At 41.4% G+C, this 14,251-nt stretch overlaps 1 long non-coding RNA gene across 1 annotated transcript; it reads left to right on the forward strand.

Moving 5' to 3' along the window:
• The first annotated feature begins 10,558 nt into the window (after positions 1-10,558).
• On the forward strand, positions 10,559-13,925 carry LOC132634051 (uncharacterized). The gene is made up of 2 exons (XR_009580017.1): positions 10,559-10,699; positions 13,465-13,925. It is a non-coding gene; the product is annotated as an uncharacterized LOC132634051 (long non-coding RNA).
• Positions 13,926-14,251: the final 326 nt, after the last annotated feature.

The raw sequence follows: 14,251 nt of genomic DNA on the forward strand, positions 1-14,251 counted from the left end.
AACACACTAGGGGCATGCCAAGGGAAGAATTGGGGTTGCTTTACATACCTTTCGCGCTCCTTAAGCCTTTCCAAACTCACTTCCCGTTTCGTCGAAAAACTGCAATTGGTCAAGTTTACCAATTGTTAATTATTAATGCCATTATTTCAACTTTAAGCATATTTGGCTACCGAAATTTCGGCAGCACTTCCCCTATACATATGACACCCCGAGAATTCAACTCGGCTATAAATCATCAACAACAACCCAAACGACAACAACAATATCAACAATGAACATTAAAACACAAATATCCTTCAACTAGTCATTTTTCTCACAAGTTGACATAATCTTCAATTCAACCCAACTTTCAACTAAGATCAATAATTTCATATTCAACAACCATCATGATCATCACCATATAGTTCTAGAAACATTTCATATCGTTTTCCTTAAGATATACACTCGATATACATGATATACAATCTTCCGCCAAAATCATAACTTATGCAAAACATCAAATCTTTGGCATACAACTTCATAACAAGTTTCCAACTTCCAAATTCATCAACCATAATCATAATTCACATCTTAACAACTTCATTTCCATAATATCACAAAATTATTCTAAAGTGACATAATCATCTACATTCCAACTTCAACCAAAATTCATTCAACTTTCATTCCCAATATAATTTCCATCATAACCACAACTAGAATGCGACATAAAATTCAACTCATATATGTATACAACATATATACACCCATGGCTACATATATATATACATACCCACTTTGCAAACTTCCTTATTTCCATAATTTCTACTCATTTCCACATACCACAACATAAACAAACCTTCATAACATAAGAAAAAGGAATTGATTCTTACCTTTTTCTACAAACTTCTTCACTTGAACAAGTTGTCAACTTGAAGAAATAAGTGCTCCTTCTTCCAAAACAATTACACCAAGTTGTAGAGGACACTTAATTTAGTAGGAATTCAACAAGAAAATAATTTTAGAGGCAAGATTTTGAGGGGTGATTTTTCTATGGCCAAACCCGAAATGCCCTCTTTTTGTTCTTGTTTTTCTCTTGTTTTTCCTCCTATTCTTTCTCTTGAAAGTTCTATGGAATTTGGATGATTAAGTGGTCTTTTATTCATTGACCACATGACTTAATTCCATGGGCTTGGATCCTTTTTATGGACCATGGCCGAATGGCTCCTCACTTGGGCCTGATTTTTTTTTTTCATTTTTTTTGGGCCAACTCGGTTGGTCTCGAGTTGGGCCTAGCCCACTGACCTTTCGACCTTAAAACGTTCATATCTCCTTGTACCGACGTCACCTGGGAACCCACGACCTATGGATGGAAAGCTAATTCAATTATCTACAACTTCTATTTCAAGGTATTTTCGAAATTCCAAACTTACAATACAGTTTTTGCCCCCCAAAGTCAGGTCACCCGAAAACGTTTTCTTAAAAATATTCGTTTGGAGGGTTTCCACTTTGATTTGGTCCAAAGGTACTTCATGAGTTGTGTTTAACTTTACATATGTGATTCATATGACTTTTCAGATGTTCCAAAAAAAAATCTCGGTATGTGGGCCCCACCCCAGCAGATGCTCCGAGGTTCAAAAATACGGGATATAACATCCTCCCCCCCTTTAGAACATTCGTCCTCGAATGTTAAATTAATCTCATAGGGTTTGAAAATACTTTGGGGGAGTTCATGTTTACAAACATCACATATGACACACGATTGATATTGGAATAAATTAAAGCAGGGATTTAAGGTTACCTGTGGCTATAGGGAACAGATGAGGATATTTCTTCTTCATTTCTTCTTCCGACTCCCAGGTCATCTCCTCCCGGTTATCATTCCGCCACAGTACCTTAACGGAGGTCACATCTTTATTTCGGAGCCTCCTGACCTGGCGATCCAAAATAGATACGGGCTGCTCCTCGTACGATAACTGCTCCGTCACCTGAATATCATCAGCAGGGAATACTCTGGAAGGGTCACCAATGCATCTGCGAAGCATAGAGACATGGAATACCGGATGTACCGCTTCCAAATCAGGTGGCAAATCTAACTCATAGGCGACATTTCCAACCTTCCGAACAATCTGATAAGGCCCAATATAACGCGGACTGAGCTTACCCTTTCTGCCGAACCGCATCACGCCTTTCATAGGCGATACCTTCAGGAATACCCAATCGCCTACCTGAAACTCCAACGGTCGACGCCGTTTATCCGCGTATGACTTCTGTCGACTCTGGGCTGCCAACAGTCGCTCCCGAATAAGTTTTACCTTGTCCACGGCCTGCTGGACCATATCTGGGCCAATCAACTCTGACTCGCCAATATCAAACCAGCCAATCGGCGATCTGCATTTCCTGCCATATAGAGCCTCGTACGGAGCCATCTGGATGCTGGAATGGTAACTGTTATTATATGCAAACTCAATCAATGGCAAGTGATCATCCCAGCTGCCTCTGAAATCAATAACGCAGGCCCGCAACATATCCCCCAGCGTCTGTATAGTGCGCTCGGCCTGCCCGTCGCTCTGAGGATGAAATGCGGTGCTCAGACTCACCTGAGTCCCTAGTCCCTCCTGAAAAGATCTCCAGAAATGCGCCGTAAACTGGGCGCCTCTGTCAGAAATAATAGACATAGGAACTCCGTGCAGCTTCACAATCTCCTTAATATAGAGCCTGGCATAATCCTCGGCGGAATAGGTAGTCCTGACGGGAAGAAAATGGGCTGATTTCGTCAGCCTATCAACGACGACCCAGATGGAATCATACTTCCGTGGAGTGCGAGGCAATCCTGTAATGAAGTCCATATTAATAACCTCCCACTTCCAAGTCGGGATTTCCATCTCCTGCAACAGTCCACCCGGCTTCTGATGCTCAATCTTGACCTGCTGACAATTCGGACACTGGGCGACGAACTCTGCAATATCCCGCTTCATACCGTCCCACCAGTATAAGCATCGAAGATCATGGTACATCTTCGTAGACCCAGGATGGACCGAATAGCGAGCATAATGTGCCTCGCTCATAACCTGTTGCCGAAGGCCTGCAATATCAGGTACACACAACCTGCCTCTATATAACATAGTGCCGTCCGGTGAAAACTCGAACGGAGTCCTCTCCTTATCATAGGCTGTGTCCCTGTACCGAGCTAAGACAGGATCCTCAAACTGATGCCGCTTAATATCGTCCCTGATAGATGACTCAGAAACCCCTCGAACAGAAATCCGTGTATCTCCAGAATCGGCCAGACGAACCCCGAGACTAGCCAACTGCTGAATATCACGGGCTATCTCTCTCCTGTCTGGCTGTAAATCGGCCAAACTGCCCATAGACTTCCGACTGAGCGCATCGGCAACAACATTAGCCTTACCCGGATGATACAGAATATCCACGTCATAATCTTTCAGAAGCTCCAGCCACCTCCGCTGTCGCAAATTAAGCTCTCTCTGCCTGAAAATATACTGGAGACTCTTATGATCAGTATAGATATCTACATGAACGCCATATAAATAGTGTCTCCATATCTTCAGAGCATGAATTACCGCTGCGAGCTCCAGATCGTGGGTAGGATAATTCTTCTCATGCTGCTTGAGCTGCCGGGAAGCATACGCTATAACTCTGCCATGCTGCATCAATACACAGCCCAACCCCATGCCAGAAGCGTCACAATAAATAACATACCCGTCCGGTCCCTCTGGAAGAGTCAGAACTGGGGCTGTAGTCAGCTTCTCCTTCAACAACTGGAAGCTCCGTTCACAAGCGTCAGACCACAAGAACTTAGCTCCCTTCTGAGTCAGCCTTGTCAAAGGAGCTGAAATCGAAGCAAACTTCTCCACAAATCTCCTGTAATAGCCTGCTAACCCCAGGAAACTGCGTACCTCTGTGGGCGTCGTAGGTCTGGGCCAATTCTTCACGGCCTCAATCTTCTGTGTGTCCACCCGGACACCATCAACTGCAATAACATGCCCCAAGAAAGCCACTGAAGACAGCCAGAATTCACACTTAGAAAATTTCGCATATAATTTCTGATGCCGGAGTACCCCTAATACCGATCTCAGATGATCTGCGTGATCCGCCTCAGACCGAGAATAAACCAGGATATCATCAATGAATACAATTACAAACATATCCAAGAATGGCCTGAATACCCGGTTCATCAAATCCATGAATACTGCGGGAGCATTTGTCAGCCCAAAAGACATAACCCTGAACTCGTAATGCCCATATCGGGTCCGGAAAGCTGTCTTAGGGATATCGGCCTCTCGTACTCGCACCTGGTGGCAACCGGATCGAAGATCTATCTTCGAAAAACACTTAGCGCCCTGCAGCTGATCAAACAAATCATCAATCCTGGGGAGGGGGTATTTATTCTTTATAGTTACCTTATTCAGCTGCCGATAATCAATACACATACGCAGCGACCCGTCCTTCTTACGCACAAATAATACCGGGGCTCCCCAAGGCGAAGTACTGGGTCTGATGAAGCCCTTATCCAACAAATCTTTCAGCTGCTCCTTCAACTCCTTTAATTCTGCAGGCGCCATTCTATACGGAGGAATAGAGATAGGCTGAGTGTCTGGGAGTAAGTCAATAGAGAAATCTATCTCCCGCTCTGGAGGAAGACCTGGAAGCTCGTCGGGGAAAACATCTGGAAACTCATTAACCACGGGGACTGACTGAAGTGTCGGCGTCTCTGCGTCCAAGTCTTGCACCCGTACCAGATGATAGATATAACCCTTTCTAATCATTTTCTTTGCCTTAAGGTATGAAATAAACTTACCTTTCGGCGATGCTGTATTTCCAGCCCAATCTAACACTGGCTCCCCGGGAAACTGGAAGCGAACTACCTTATTCTGGCAGTCAACATTAGCGTAACAGGAAGCTAGCCAATCCATACCCATAATAACATCAAATTCAGTCATATCTAACTCTACCAGATCTGCCTTAGTGTCACGGTCACAAACGATCACAGAACAGTCTTTATAAACCTGTTTCGCTACAACAAAATCCCCTATCGGTGTGGCTACCTCAAATGGCTCTATAGGTTCAGACATAATACCAATTTTACCGGCAACAAGGGGTGAAATATATGATAAAGTCGAACCTGGATCAATTAGTGCATACACAGATCGAGAGAAGACCAATAAAGTACCTGTGACGACATTAGGAGATGCCTCCTGATCCTGGCGGCTGGCCAAAGCATAAATGCGGTTCGAAGGACCGCTAATACCAGAAGCTCCACCACGGCCTCTGCCGCGACCCGCTGGTGCCGAAATACCCTGCCCCGTAGGGCGCATAGCTACTGACGAAGATGAAGACCCAGCGGCTGATCCGGTAGGCTGCGCTGCACCACCCGAACTACCCTTATACGGGCAATCTCTCACAGAATGGCCCCGACGGCCACAAGAAAAGCATGCACCGGTGGCTCTGTAGCACTCTCCCGTATGGTATCTGCCGCAAAAAGAACACTGAACCATGGGTGGCCTCATCTGACCAGAACCCCTATCTGTCCGCGAACCTGAAGCCCTGGAGCTCTGGCCTGCTCCTGAATACCCTGGGCTATCGAATCTGCGACCTGCAGGCTGGGGAGGCGCGCTCTGCGCCGGATGAGATGAAAATCTGCTAGGCTGCTGCGGCTGTTGGGGCTGTCTGCCCCGAAAGTCTCCAGATGACCTGGCCCTCTTGGGCTGTCTCCGATCCTGGCCCCTGTCAGGCTGGTGTCCTCCTCTGCCCCGATCCTCCATGCCCTGGGCATGGGCCTGGATACGGGTAATGTCCATACCGGGCTGAGCAGCCAATACTAAGCAACTATCAACAAAATACCGATCCAGCCCCATAATATATCTGTGCATCCGGTCCGCCATAGTAGCCACCACAGTAGGTGCATATCGGGCCAAGGAATCAAACTCCAAACTATAGTCCCGAATACTGCGGCCCTTCTGCCTCAATAATAAGAATCTATCAGATCTGGCTCGTCGCAACTCTGGGGGCAGAAAGTGTCCAAGAAATGCCTGAGAAAAATCGCCCCAAACTGCTGGAGGAGCGCCGTCCCCCCTGGATAGCCCCCATGACTCGTACCAGTTTGCCGCCACATCATATAACCGGTACGAAGCTAACGCGACTGACTCTGTCTCGGAAGCATTAATCAAATCTAGAGTGTGTCGCATCTTCCTAATAAACTCCTCAGGATCCTCCTCGGGCTTTGTCCCGAAGAACTCTGGAGGGTTACAAGTCAAAAACTCACGGGCTCTCGAACTATCACACCTGACTGCCCGGTCACCTCCCAGTCCATGCCCCTGAACCTGCCCTGCCACAAGTCTAGTCAGCAACTGGACTGCCTCCCTCATAGACTGATCCTCAGTGCCTGGCCGTGGAGCTGGAGGCTCAGGTACTGGAACTGCGGGAGCTGGCAGTGGAGCCGTCCCCCGATCTGCAGCTACGGCTGCCCCAATCTCCTCCACGAGTGGCGGTGTAGAAGAACCCTCTGTCTGGGGCAAAGTCTCCGGAGCAATATATACCTGGGCCCTGGTAGTCCTCTGGACCCGGCTAGTCTCTCCTACGGCAACTGACTTGGCCTTTTGGGCCGCTGTCGCCTTTTTTGGAGGCATATCTGCAAATATAGCCAATCGTTAGGAAGGGGTCATCCTGATAACACGGCTGTATCGCACGATCTAAGACAGAAAGAAGGGTAGTATCCTAAATGCCCTGTAGCCTCCTGTTTATAGGTGTGGTGCACAACACACCGATAAACAAGACTCTACTAGACACGGTCTGTGGACATTCCGAGGACGAACCGCTCTGATACCACTGTTGTCACGACCCAACCCCGTGGGCCGCGACCAGTGCCCGAGCTGGGCACCTATACATACCCGATACCCCAAATTAGCATATTAACAGAATAATAATATAATAATAATATTAGTGGTCGCTACAGAACTTAGCAGAAAAGCAGACTTGGCACACATAGGCCGATAAGGCCATCACAGAACAGAATATCCCAAACATATGTACAGAACCCACACAGATGTATCCACAGACCTCTACAGAACATATCATAATCATAAGACGGGACAGGGCCCCGTCATACCCTGAACAAAGTACATATCCAGATAGCAGTGACAGACTGTACCAAAAGATGGGCTCTGTAGAAGAGAGCGCCCCAAATAGCAGAAATAGGATCCTAAACGTGTGGATCAGCGAACCTGTCGTCAGTACCTGCGTGGCATGAAAACGCAGCCCCCGAAGAAAGGGGGTCAGTACGAAATATGTACTGAATATGTAAAGCGGAATCACAGAAGTCAAATCATAATGGTTACAGAAAATGAGTACAGAATCCAGAGTGTCAAATGCATATTTCCAAAACAGACAGAATGCGTACAGAAACATATGTCATATCATATCATATCCGGTCCCTGACACGGGACTCGGCAGACAGAAGGTGGCCACCCTCCCGACGCTGGTGCCACTATACAGAGGAATCAGAAAAAGGGGCGTGGCCCCGTATCATATAATGTCATATCAAAATGGCCATACAGATCAGATCAGAATAGGCGGACATGGCACATCATACTCCACAGACCCATGTACGCGTATACCTGCCCCCTCACACCGGGACGCGGCGAACAATGCAGAGAATTACGCTTGACAACATATCCTGGCCCGGGCTCAGTGTGGGAAACATTGGGACATCCACGAATGGAGTAGTGAGAGACTAATGCAATTTAAAAATATAATAAATGTTTTCAAAGACTCGATGAAGCGTATCAAAGACAAACAAATCCAATGGGGTCGGACGGAATCATAATAAATGTATTTCGGATATCATAATAAATTACAGAAGTATAACTTTCCCGAAGTCATTCCGAGTGTCAAAATAATTTATAATATTTAACAGAATATTTAAAATAATATTCGTTAAGCGATTAGTAGGGTAATTAAAACATTTCTTTCAAAAATCGCTTAAAAAGGAAGCTTTAACACATTAGGGGCAAAACCGTAAATAGCGGGCCCGCCTTGGGACAAACAAGGCGGCGGGCTCAAATTGTGCCCTCTAAGCATATAGTATCACCTAAAAAGGTTATACAAACATTCTATGACTTTTTGAATAATTTAGAGCAAAATTGCATAATTTGAGAAAAAGCGTATCAAAATGGTTCAATTCTACTGAAGGAAAAACTGAAATTTTGTCTTGCGGATTCCGAGGGCCAAGAGGTCCTTCGAGGCCCGGATCCGACCCTAACACACTAGGGGCATGCCAAGGGAAGAATTGGGGTTGCTTTACATACCTTTCGCGCTCCTTAAGCCTTTCCAAACTCACTTCCCGTTTCGTCGAAAAACTGCAATTGGTCAAGTTTACCAATTGTTAATTATTAATGCCATTATTTCAACTTTAAGCATATTTGGCTACCGAAATTTCGGCAGCACTTCCCCTATACATATGACACCCCGAGAATTCAACTCGGCTATAAATCATCAACAACAACCCAAACGACAACAACAATATCAACAATGAACATTAAAACACAAATATCCTTCAACTAGTCATTTTTCTCACAAGTTGACATAATCTTCAATTCAACCCAACTTTCAACTAAGATCAATAATTTCATATTCAACAACCATCATGATCATCACCATATAGTTCTAGAAACATTTCATATCGTTTTCCTTAAGATATACACTCGATATACATGATATACAATCTTCCGCCAAAATCATAACTTATGCAAAACATCAAATCTTTGGCATACAACTTCATAACAAGTTTCCAACTTCCAAATTCATCAACCATAATCATAATTCACATCTTAACAACTTCATTTCCATAATATCACAAAATTATTCTAAAGTGACATAATCATCTACATTCCAACTTCAACCAAAATTCATTCAACTTTCATTCCCAATATAATTTCCATCATAACCACAACTAGAATGCAACATAAAATTCAACTCATATATGTATACAACATATATACACCCATGGCTACATATATATATACATACCCACTTTGCAAACTTCCTTATTTCCATAATTTCTACTCATTTCCACATACCACAACATAAACAAACCTTCATAACATAAGAAAAAGGAATTGATTCTTACCTTTTTCTACAAACTTCTTCACTTGAACAAGTTGTCAACTTGAAGAAATAAGTGCTCCTTCTTCCAAAACAATTACACCAAGTTGTAGAGGACACTTAATTTAGTAGGAATTCAACAAGAAAATAATTTTAGAGGCAAGATTTTGAGGGGTGATTTTTCTATGGCCAAACCCGAAATGCCCTCTTTTTGTTCTTGTTTTTCTCTTGTTTTTCCTCCTATTCTTTCTCTTGAAAGTTCTATGGAATTTGGATGATTAAGTGGTCTTTTATTCATTGACCACATGACTTAATTCCATGGGCTTGGATCCTTTTTATGGACCATGGCCGAATGGCTCCTCACTTGGGCCTGAATTTTTTTTTTCATTTTTTTTGGGCCAACTCGGTTGGTCCCGAGTTGGGCCTAGCCCACTGACCTTTCGACCTTAAAACGTTCATATCTCCTTGTACCGACGTCACCTGGGAACCCACGACCTATGGATGGAAAGCTAATTCAATTATCTACAACTTCTATTTCAAGGTATTTTCGAAATTCCAAACTTACAATACAGTTTTTGCCCCCCAAAGTCAGGTCACCCGAAAACGTTTTCTTAAAAATATTCGTTTGGAGGGTTTCCACTTTGATTTGGTCCAAAGGTACTTCATGAGTTGTGTTTAACTTTACATATGTGATTCATATGACTTTTCAGATGTTCCAAAAAAAATCTCGGTATGTGGGCCCCACCCCAGCAGATGCTCCGAGGTTCAAAAATACGGGATATAACATGAACAAACTCAGAATGGTTGTAAATCTGTCCTACTATTATACTTCTTGAAAGCCGTGTAGGAATATAAAGTTAAGAACAAAAGACAAAGACTCAACAAACCTAAGGACTTAAGATAGTGGTCCTTCTATTTATTGGAGTTTTGTTCTTGAGAGCACCTTGAGAGGCGGCTGCTTGCACTTTGAGATATATGAAATTTTCTGATAAGAAAAGTGTTAGGTTAAACTTTGTAACATGTTGTTTATATATGAGAGGGACATTTCATTGTTTACTTTGGCCTCTAGCAAGCTACAGCTGTGCTGCTGCAAGTCGGTACAGTGCAATAGCTTTACAGCTGTTTACAGCTGTAGAGTTGACTGAGCAACGGCTAGAACTTGATCACATCTGGTCACAGAGACAGACCGACCTGGAGCAGTTGGAGGGCACGTACAATCAGTAAGTTTTTTTTTTTTTTTTTTTTTTTTTTTTTTTTTGTATATATACATTCAGAAAAGGTTGATATATTTAGTTGTGCTCCCTGAAATACAAAGAGCATTTTGGGGCACTGGTTGATAGTGCAGAAGCCTTGCTCTTGCACTCGACGTCACGGGTTCGAACCTAAGCAGCTGCGTCAGTTTTGTTTGTTTAAATGTATTTTCGCCACCTCATCCGCCACCACCCCCTTTTTCATTTAATTAAAAAACAAAATTGAAAAGTAGAAGCCCTAATTTCTACGATACTTTATCAGAACAAAACAAAAACCCCTTTTCCAAGTTCAAAGTTCCACACCCATCTTCAATCTTCATCTACTTCATCAGAATTTCGTCCGCAAATTGGTAAATGTTTCTTCTATTTTAGGGTGTGATTCTCATATTGCGTGTTTTTTTTTAATCAAATTTTCTATGTCTTGTTTGTTGATTTAGCACTCACAATTTAGTGTTGAAAGAGTTTTTGTGTCACTTGATGTGTTGTTGCTCGTGCTTACATAAAGAAAATATCATATTTCATCCTTGATATGCAGCTAATTGTCAATTCTTAAGTATTACTAAATCCATAAAGTCAATTTTTTTTTTCAAACCAACTCCATGACTTCTTCAAATTAAGCAGATTAGCAAAGTGGAGTGGCTCTCATATTCCAATTCTATCAATTAGTATAACTGTTATACTCTATTTTAACCGAAGTCAAAATAGTTTACAACATTTCGGTAATTCCGGGGTTAATTAAAGTTAGGGAGTCGCCACCTAATTATTTATGGTGAATTAGGGCACCTAAGGTAATTAAAGTAATTATCTAAAGTTGATTTTATTTTAAAGTCTACGAAACCAAATGATTCTAGGTACGGGTTCGACTAATTTAAAGGGAAGGTATTAGACATCCTTTAAATTTCATTAATAATGGTTAACCGATCGGACTTATGTTAATTAATTAAGATTTAAGATGCAAATATAGCATTTAAAATGTAGAAAAATGGCTTATAATTATTACTAAAGCTTTGAAGGAAAATGTAGCAATATTATTAAAATAAGACTTGTAAAAATATAATAATTTGCATGAAAGAAATCTCTAAATACTATTTATAAGTAAGACTTATGAAAGACTATTAGTTCAATATAGATTATGTAAAGGTTGTTTTAACAAATACTTGTTTCAAGTGTTGAAAAAGAGCTAAAGTGAAGAAGTTATCCACAAAACTAGTTTGCCTTTTTATTTCTCAAAATAAGCTAACGTTAGTGTAAAATTTGTGACGTTTAAGTTTCTAAGATAGTAAGAGTGAATCTTGATTCTTTTTAATTCAAAATATGTAGTCATGCTATTTTGAAAATCAATAAAAAATAAATATTATAGATACTATAAATAATTTTAACATAAAAGGGGAATGAAACCCATGAACTAATTGTTAATCTCTCTTTTAAATTAACTACCCATCATGCTAAAACTAACCCACTAAGGTTCATTCTAGCTAAGAAAACAAACCAAGCAAAGTACTAGTTGTACAATACAACTTAAATGCATAAAACAAGGAACAAATAAAATATAAATGGGCTCAGCCCATTTTCTGGAACTGCTGCGGCCTGTTTACTGTTGGGCTTCGGCCCAGCAAGCTTAATATATTGCTGCGGAGGGGGCTGATGGAAGCTGACTCGAGAGAAATTACGTTGGGCTTTTAGCCCAACACCGGATGTGGAAGAGGACGAGTCCCTTGGACTCGTATGCGATGGTCTTCTGTTGGTGCAGTGAATTGGGGTCGTCGGCGTCGAATCTACTCTCTCGTTATGATTAGATTCAAACCTCGAACCCCAAATGAGTTCTAAATCTCTGTTGCGACTAAAGTATAAACCGAGATTGAAGAAGTAATTTTGGATGATAAAAGGCTCTAAAGTATGCAGATATTGTATGGTATTTTAAATCACTGTCAAGAAACAAATAAGACTGTTTGCTAATTTCTGAGAATTGAGGCGGCTAAAAAAAATGAGCTCCCCTTAATGGATGATGAAAACGAATATTTATAGGCTGATTTAGGGTTTGCTCGGTTCCAAAATTGGGTGGGATTCGAATTTTGGGTTTTGAAAAACAAATCAAAAATGAACCGTTGAAATCGAGCAAATTCACGTGATTTGATTCGGTGTTACCCAAAATGGTTTGACCATTCCCCGATTTTGGAAGATCTGTCGCGTTTTGTAGCAAAAGAGGGAAAAGCCTCTCCCTTTCAATGACAGAACAAGCCAGTAAAGCAGGCGGGAAGGTGAATTTGATACAAAAATGGGTAGGCAAAGGCTGTTTATGGTTAAAGAAGCTTTGTTTCTTTGCTGGAAGTGGAGAGGAAACGAAGAAGACGACTGGAGGGAAGAGAAGAGAGTATGCGGCGTTGTTGTAGGAGAGAGATTAGGTTTAGGGATTTGATCGATGACTAAGTCTAAAAAAACCAAGTGGGCCGGGTCGGGTAGAAATAGTGGACCGGGTACCGACTTCAAATAAGTGGGCTGGCGGATTGAAATGGTAGTGGGCTGCTGAACTTAAAATATGGGTTGATGATATTGGGCTGGTTATTTGTTTCGAATTTCCTGGCCTTTTTTCTTCCTTTAATTTAATTCCTTTTGGGCTTCTTAGTAATTAACTTCTACAACCTCTACGTGATTAACTTGTACATATATAATGACAATTAGTGATTAATATGTAGAAAATAAAGGACTTAATAAGGTATTGACTTATAATTAATTTAACGAGTACAAAATCCAAAAATGAAATGATGACGCACCATTTTGAAATTTGTGATAAAGTAATGCTAATAATGTTGATAGTAAAATAGTGAAAATGAAAGTAACGGTATCAATAGTAATAGCAATAAAAAATAATAGTGAAAATAAAACATTTAGCTCGTCAATAAATTTAGAAGCCCAAGGAAATAAATTGGAATAAAGGAGGGACAAAATTGGGTGTCAACAATAACAATGGAAAGAGACAAATACATTGTCTAAACTTGGTCCTTTTCTTCATTCTGCTATGCACTTGAGTCTCATATCAATCTGCTTTCCTGTAATATGATCCACAGAAGCCTTTTAATGGTTTACTTATATTCTTGATGAAATCTTTGTTTTGTAGGAATTTCTTGTTGATTCTTGTGGATTAAAATGGATGCATTTTTGAAGAAATTTAATCCTTCTCAACCAAGTTCAAGTTCCAGAGGCGATTCGTCCCGTCTTATAGATGTGTTTGATGTGGCGTAACTTAAAACTTAAATATGACCCTGGAGAAAGAATACCTGTTGAGAAATATTTCCCTACGAGGCGAGATGATGTGAGAAGACACTATATTCAGAAAGGCCCTTGCCAACCGGATGATCCTGCTCTTACATTCCCTCAAACTTTAATCGGGACGAAAATTCGTCGATTTGTTCCGGTGTGGTTCGAGGGTTCATATTCTAGGTGGTTGGAGTATAGTGTGAAGAGTATTTTGCTTATGTTGCTATTTATTCAAAAATGACTGTAAAGGGAAGCGCGGGTGAGTTATTCACGAAAGTCGATTTTACGGCTTGAATTAGAAGTTTGGAAAGATTTAATTTATATGTTGGTGAAGTAAATAGCATTCATATTAAGTGTTTCAATAAGATGCTATATTTGGAGAATCAGTCTCAATCGATTCGATTTGCTTTTAACAAGAAAATAAAGGAAGACAAAAGTGACCAACGAGTTCGTTTAGATGCCTCAATTAATGTGGCAAGGTTTATCTTGGAATTCGGATTGTCTTTTCGAGGTCTTGATGAAAGTGAATCTTCAAAAAACGAGGCCTTTTTCTAGGGCCTTTGGAATGGCTTGCAAAAATGCTTTTGGATCTGGATAGTGTCATATTAAAAATGCTCCAAAAAATGCTATGATGACTTCTCTAAAAA

Source organism: Lycium barbarum, chromosome 3 (assembly GCF_019175385.1).
Source record: "Lycium barbarum isolate Lr01 chromosome 3, ASM1917538v2, whole genome shotgun sequence".
Classification (NCBI taxonomy): domain Eukaryota; kingdom Viridiplantae; phylum Streptophyta; class Magnoliopsida; order Solanales; family Solanaceae; genus Lycium; species Lycium barbarum.